We start from the raw sequence: 8,106 nt of genomic DNA, 5'->3' as shown, positions 1-8,106 counted from the left end.
GTCTCTGGTGCTCGGCCTTAACCCTACGATAGGTTAAGCACCTCTCAGCAAACCACGCGAAACCCCTCTTCATACAGGGCCACCAATACTCCCTCTTCAGATCCAAATACATCTTAGTGGCCCCCGGATGGATCGAGAACCTCGATCTATGCGCCTCCTCCATCAAAATGGTGCGCGTCCCGCCCACAAATGGTACCCAAACCCGACCCTGGAAGGTCATGAGTCCTCGACTATCAGTAACAAACTCCGATACCTGTCCGATCACTTGCTCCCTTTTGCGGTTATCCGGTCTCACGGCCTCCGCCTGGGCCCCTCGAATGGTGTCCCATACCAGACTCATCACTTTCAATCTCATGCAAACATCTCGTATCGGGGCGCCCTCCGCCCTACGGCTCAGGGCATCGGCTACAACATTAGCCTTGCCCGGGTGGTACATGATCTCACAGTCGTAATCCTTCACCACATCTAACCATCTCCTCTAGGGCATATTCAGGTTGGGCTGATCCATCAATTATTTCAAACTCTTGTGGTCCGTGTATATAGTGTTGGATAAGGTGTCTAAGTCCATAACTTATTTGGTATATACTTGACCCGACCGGCATGGTCCATTTGGGTTGCATCTCATCCAAACTATTTATGGATAATTTTATGAGAGTTATACACATATGTTTATTAATATATTATAAGTTATAATATATTAATATGAAGTTATGTTATTTAATTAGTCTTAGTCTTAAATTAATTATGAATTAATTTAGAGATTAAAAGGAAGACTAATTAGATTATGGGCTATTGGTTTTATATGGTGTGGGCTAACACTCATTTGTTAAATGGGCTAAACTTATATGGAAGTCCATGGATGATCCATGGAGCTTTTAACCCATGGATCCTTGGAAAGGAAAAGTCATGGGTTATTAGGGTTTCACCCTAACCATGCACACTATATAAGCATGCTTATGGAGCATGAAATGGCAACTAGTGAACTAGTGTATGTATGCTTGTGTGTGGCCGAAAATAAGGAAGTGTGCGTACTCTCTCAAAGTTTTCCAAGAGTTTGTGGTGTTTTGTGATTCCATTTGAGGCATTCACACTATTGGTGCTTGGCCCTCAAACTCCTAAGAACCAAACTCATCAAAAAGGTATGTAATCTCTTCTAACTCTTTTATGTTGAAATGTTCCCCATGCCATGTTAGATAGGTTACAAACCTTGGAAAATTGTTATTTTGCATGTATTTAGACAAACATAGATCCAAGGTTTATTAGGGTTGCATGCACACTTAGGAAGTGTTAGATTGCTCAAAACCCAACAGTGGTATCAGAGCCTAGGCTTGCTTGTTTGATACTTGATGCAAAATAGTTGAAAAATTCGAAAAACTTGCTGTCTAACTGATGAACTCGCCGAGTCCATGGGGGGACTCGCCGAGTCCATGTGTATCTTCAACCTACTCGCCGAGTAGGTTCATGCACTCGACGAGTAGGATCGACAGAGTGCAGATTTTCGACTTTTGCTGCTGGAAATGGACTAGAAACATTACCCTAAATTGTTTTGGTGTTTTAAAACTTGTTTTAGTTGTTGTAATGGTTGTTCTAATCCATTTACAATAGCATATATCAAAATTCCATGTTTTTATGTGTTCATATAGTTCTTGAAATTTTGATGATCATGTTCATGTTCTTATGAATTTAGAAGATGATAGGAATTATTTGCTGAATTGTTTAGAATTAATTCTTGATCATTTATGTGTTTTAATGGAGTCCATAATTTGTCCTCAAGTTATGGATATCCAAAGGTCACTTTCTTTAACACACACATTTAAACACATAAGTTACATGAAAGTGAAGAGTCTTCATTTTTATGAACCTTTAATTCATAAGTTATGAAATGAAAAGTTTTGGATAGTTACAAAACTTGTCCTCAAGTTTTGGAATTTGTAAAGTTTCACACACTTTAATAAACGTTAATTCCAACCCTTAGAGTTTTAATAGTTAAAATTCAACCCTTATACTATTTATAACATTAACGGTTAATTATTATATATATGTATAAGAATAAGTCGTTCTACCGTTAGTAGGCCTCATTCACGAAGCCGGTCTATAAGGTGGGTATAAGGTTGTTGCCTATAAAATGGTGACTTAATGGGTGTCCATTCTCACCCACCGCTTGCTTGACTGGTGGAGGGTCATTAGCCGAACGGGTAGGACAATGACTTTAAATCCTCATTAAAAGTATAATGATTATTATAAAGTAACTAAACCTTTTTAATTCCCAATCTTAGTTATTTTAGGAAAAATGTGAACATGGTGCTAGTCCATGGAATTCACACTTTGTACCTTACCAAGTCGTTGGTGGAGCGTGTGTGGTTAACCGGCACACTAACTTGGACTAGTAAGGATCACGAAGGGTGACTTAATGTTTGTCATAGATCAATGGAGCGTGTGTGGTTAACCGGCACATTGATTAGGTGATAATATTAAGGGTACCAAGTGAATTAGAATGGTTATTCACACCTTGTTTTGTGATCCTCGGCATCCCAGTCACAAAACATGAAGGGCACAATCGAGATTGAAACATGCCATTGAAAAGTTCAATGAATCTCAAAAGAATCTATGAATTTCAAATCCAATTAAAACCTAATAATACATTTTGTTTTTCATGGTGGAAATTGGTGAATCGTCATTCACCTACCTTTCAAATATATTATTACTTAGATTACGACATCCCTCTTCTCAGTATAATATATTGTGATTGGGTCCTAGCCTTAATATTACATTTGGGTGTCTTATTAAGGATCCTATATATCTAATCTAAACTTGCTTTCTTCTTTCAGATGTCTTCCAACACTAATGCTTTAGGCTCTAACCCAACTGGTTCTTTCTCTCTCATGAATATCTGTGGGAGGGTCATCTTTGATGGTTCCATTTTCATGGATTGGATTAGGAACATCAGGATGGTTACTCGTTATGAGGACAAGGAATATGTCCTCGATAAGGAGTTAAAAGAACTTGATCGTCTACTGCTACTCCTGAGGAGATCGCTGAATTCAGGACTCATGAGAGAGATGCTACTAAGGTGGCATGTATCATGATGGCCACGATGACAGCCGAGCTCCAAAAGTCTTATGAAGATTACTACCCTTTTGAGATGCACCAGGACTTGATGGAAAGGTACCATCAAAGTGCTCGTCAGGAGCGGTATGAAATAATCTCCTCCATAATAACTACCCGCATGAAGGACAGTGATTCCGTCACGGCTCACATGCAAAAGATGCAAAGGTATGTGGACCGTTTGCTGAAGTTGAATGTGAACATCCCTGAGGAGTTGGCAATTGACTTCATTTTGCACTCCTTACCTTCTTGTTATGACCAATTTCGTATGACATATCATATGAACAAGGAGGAAGTTACCCTCAGCAAGCTTCAAGGACTCTTGAAGACCGCTGAATCCGGTCTTAAGGGCAAGGCGGTTGTTACCTCTCCTACTTCTACTCCAACATCTACCCCTGTTTTAGCTATCGGGCAAGGCAAAGGGAAAAAGAGGAAGCACCCTTCGAAGGGTACCAAGGGAAAGTCTCTTGAAGGCTCCTCATCGAAGACCAAGAGCAGTTCTGTCACTCCTTCTGCCATTCCCAAGGATGCTGAATGCTTTTATTGCCATGAAAAGGCACACTGGAAGCGAAATTGCCCTAAGTACTTGCAGGATCTAAAGGATGGGAAAGTGAAACCCACCCATGCAGGTATTTACACTATATTGTCTAATTACTCAACATATTCTAACTCTTGGGGTGCTTGATACAGGATGTGGTATTCACATATGTTCTGATTTGCAGGGCCTAAGAAGAAGTGAGGATGTGGAGCACGGGAAGATAAACTTGATCATGGGGAATAGGAAGGCTTCACCTGTTTCCAAGATTGGAGTTTATACTTTGTTGCTTAATAATGGGTTAAAATTAGATTTGAATAAATGTGTGTACTCGTCTGAAATGGCGAGGAATATTATTTCTTTTCATGCTTTGTACAAACAAGGTTTTACCTTTTCGTTTGATAATGAATGTGGTGGTATTAATGCTTTCTATAAAAATGTGTTTTATTTTAAAGAGTTACCTTGTGATGGTGTGTATGAAACTGTGTCGATTGTAGACAACTTAGGAAATAATGTATTGTATATTGATTCTTCTACTAGCCTAGATAAGGCATCATTGTGGCATTGTCGTCTTGGACACGTAAACAAGAAACGCATAGGCCAACTCCAAAAGAGTGGAGTCTTGGAATCATTCGACCTTAAATCGCTAATCGGTATTATGTGACTTTTATTGATGATTTTAGTAGATATGGGTATGTCTACTTAATCAGACATAAGTCAGAAACCTTTGAAAGGTTTAAGGAATTCAAACAGGAAGTAGAAAATCAATTGGGCAGGAACATTAAGATGCTTCGATCCGATCGAGGTGGTGAGTATCTTAGTACCGAGTTCCTTGACTATCTTAAGGAGTGTGGGATTGTCTCACAATTGACTCCTCCCAGGACACCACAGCTGAATGGTGTAGCTGAGAGGCGTAATCGGACCTTGTTGGACATGGTTCACTCTATGATGAGTCGAGTTTCGTTACCAATCTCTTTTTGGGGGTATGCCTTAGAGACTGCCGCCCATATCCTTAATCGAGTCCCTACAAAGAAGGTTAATAAAACACCTCATGAGATGTGGACTGGGAAGATTCCCAATTTGGACCACATCAAGATTTGGGGTTGCGAGGCTTTCGTGAGGCGTGAGACTCATGATAAGCTTGAACCCCGAAGTGAAAGGTGTATTTTCATCGGCTACCCACAGAAATCCTTCGGTTACCTCTTCTACAGACCAAGTGAGAATGTGGTCTTTGTAGCAAGAAGAGGGGTCTTTTGTGAGAGAGAATTTATAAGCCAAGGAGACAGTGGGAGGCAAATTGATCTTGAAGAAATTCAAGAAGCAATTGGTGAAGGAACCTCAGACACTAGCAATCAACCTGAGGAGGAAACTCCTGTTGAGCAAGCTGACATGTCTGTACCTCCGAGGCGTTCCACACGGGTTAGGAACACACCTTCGTTTTATTATGGCTTTCATATTACTACGGAAGGTGATACGTTTATCAGTGATAGTACACTGGTAAATTTGGATGAACCTAACAGTGTTAAGGAAGCCATGGCAGGCCCAGAGCGAGATACAGTCCATGTATGACAATCAAGTTTGGAACTTGGTTGATAATGTACCAGGCCGTAAAACAGTCGGGTGCAAATGGATCTTCAAGAAGAAGACCGACATGGAAGGAAAAGTGCATACTTATAAGGCTAGACTGGTTGCGAAGGGTTTTACTCAGACTCATGGTATTGATTATGATGAAACCTTCTTGCCAGTAGCAAAGATTAAGTCTATTAGGGTTATGCTAGCCATTGCAGCATTTCATGATTATGAAATATGGCAAATGGATGTCAAAACCGCTTTCCTTAACGGAAAGTTGGCTGAGGATGTGTACATGAATCAGCCAGAGGGTTTTGTCAGTGCAGAGTACCCCAGTAGAGTATGCAAGCTTGAGAAATCCATTTATGGATTAAAACAAGCATCTCGTAGCTGGAATATTTGTTTTGATGAGAAGGTAAAAGAGTTTGGCTTCTCGAGAAGCGAAGATGAGTCTTGCGTGTATGTCAGAGCTAGTGGGATTATAGTTAGCTTCTTGGTACTGTATGTGGATGACATACTACTTATGGGAAATGACATCCCAACCTTGCAGGAGGTTAAGTCCTAGCTTGGGAAGTGCTTTGCTATGAAGGACCTAGGGGAGGCTGCCTATATCCTAGGGATATGGATATTAAGAGAAAGGAGTAAAAGACTAATTGGACTTAGTCAGAGTATCTACTTGGATAAGGTGTTGAAAAGGTTCAACATGGAGAATTCCAAGAAAGGAGATTTACCAATCCAAAGCAATACCAAACTGAGTAAGACTCAGAGTCCGAGTACAGAGGCAGAGATAGCTGAAATGAGCCAACTACCGTATGCTTCTGCTGTTGGCTCGATCATGTATACTAGGACTTGTACCCGCCCTGATGTGGCATTTGCTTTGAGCATGGTCAGTAGGTATCAGGGGAACCCTGGCAAGGCTCATTGGACCGCGGTAAAGAACATTCTCAATTACCTACGGAGGACTAAGGATTGGGTCCTTACCCTTGGTGGGAGTGATGACTTGAAAGTATTAGGGTATAGTGATGCTAGTTTTCAGACTGATAGGGATAATTTCCGCTCTCAGTCGGGCTGGATCTTTACCTTAAATGGAGGGGCAATTTCTTGGAAGAGTTCCAAGCAGGAGACGGTGGCTGATTCGACTTGTGAATCAGAGTATATAGCAGCGAGTGAAGCAGCAAAGGAGGCGATATGGCTAAAGAACTTCATCGGAGACCTTGGAGTTGTACCAGCTATTAAGGAACCTATGGAGATTTTCTGTGACAACAATAGTGCGGTTGCCTTAGCCAAGGAACCAAGAGATCATGGTAGATCCCGACACATTGACAGAAAATATCACTTCATAAGACACAAGATTGAAGAAGGACTCCTCGTGGCAAGGAGGATATCGTCGGATGAGAATCCTGCAGATCCCCTTACGAAGGGACTGACGAGGGTTAAACATTTTCAGCATGCGAGGCGCATCGGGCTGAGGGACGATATTAGTTTTACAGATTAGATAGTTTTCCTGAAACTTGTAAAATGTAATCGACGTTTGATGATGAATAAAATTTGTGATTTATTTATGAGTAAAGTGTTACTATCATTGTCACTTATTTACTATTGTTTCAGTTTTGCATGTTTTGACTTCCAGAATAATTAATTTATTCAAACCTCCACAATCGATCATACGTCGGAAGTAGGTATGAATCAAGATTGTCATGAATTGGGTTTGTAGATGGCTAAAGGTGTTTAGACATGGCAATGGTTGCTGCAACATTCATGAGTACTCATAAGTTATGAGTATTGGCATAAACCCACGCTCACTTGTATCACTTCATGGAATTTATCTCGAGTGATCGTGAGACGATAATATTATATAAATCTTCAAACCTAGAGATATGAGTTGTTACCTATGAGTTGGTTGTGCATTGATTGCACGTAAACGCATCAGTAACTTGATGTTATAAAACATGCCTTTGTGTACAATTCAACAAGTAGTAGAACAAGCATATGAGTCGAAGTTTATCTGTTCCTTCTAGAAATAGAAGCGATATCTGGGCCCCTCGATGATTTTGTGTTGACCCATGTACCGGGCCCGGTCAGAACTAAACTGATGTGTTCAGCAAAGTTCTTTGTCAAACAAATCGGAAATCGAGAAACAACTGCCAGACAATAAGCAAGACATAGTTCCATGTGTTTGTCCGGATGATATCATGAGAACAGAGGATTATATGATCACTTGTCTTAAAATGGCGCTTCATAGTTCGACGGAGTTTTTGAGAGCTACGATTGATGGTTGGTTCCTGAAGTTATATAGGCAAATACAGTTATTAGACTTATCCAAGTGGGAGTCTGTTGGATAAGGTGTCTAAGTCCATAACTTATTTGGTATATGCTTGACCCGACCGGCATGGTCCATTTGGGTTGCATCTCATCCAAACTATTTATGGATAATTTTATGAGAGTTATACACATATGTTTATTAATATATTATAAGTTATAATATATTAATATGAAGTTATGTTATTTAATTAGTCTTAGTCTTAAATTAATTATGAATTAATTTAGAGATTAAAAGGAAGACTAATTAGATTATGGGCTATTGGTTTTATATGGTGTGGGCTAACACTCATTTGTTAAATGGGCTAAGCTTATATGGAAGTCCATGGATGATCCATGGAGCTTTTAACCCATGGATCCTTGGAAAGGAAAAGTCATGGGTTATTAGGGTTTCACCCTAACCATGCACACTATATAAGCATGCTTATGGAGCATGAAATGGCAACTAGTGAACTAGTGTATGTATGCTTGTGTGTGGCCGAAAATAAGGAAGTGTGCGTACTCTCTCAAAGTTTTCCAAGAGTTTGTGGTGTTTTGTGATTCCATTTGAGGCATTCACACTATTGGTGCTTGGCCCT

This window comes from Lactuca sativa, chromosome 5 (genome assembly GCF_002870075.4).
Source record: "Lactuca sativa cultivar Salinas chromosome 5, Lsat_Salinas_v11, whole genome shotgun sequence".
NCBI lineage: Eukaryota > Viridiplantae > Streptophyta > Magnoliopsida > Asterales > Asteraceae > Lactuca > Lactuca sativa.
This window is presented reverse-complemented; position numbering follows the sequence as displayed.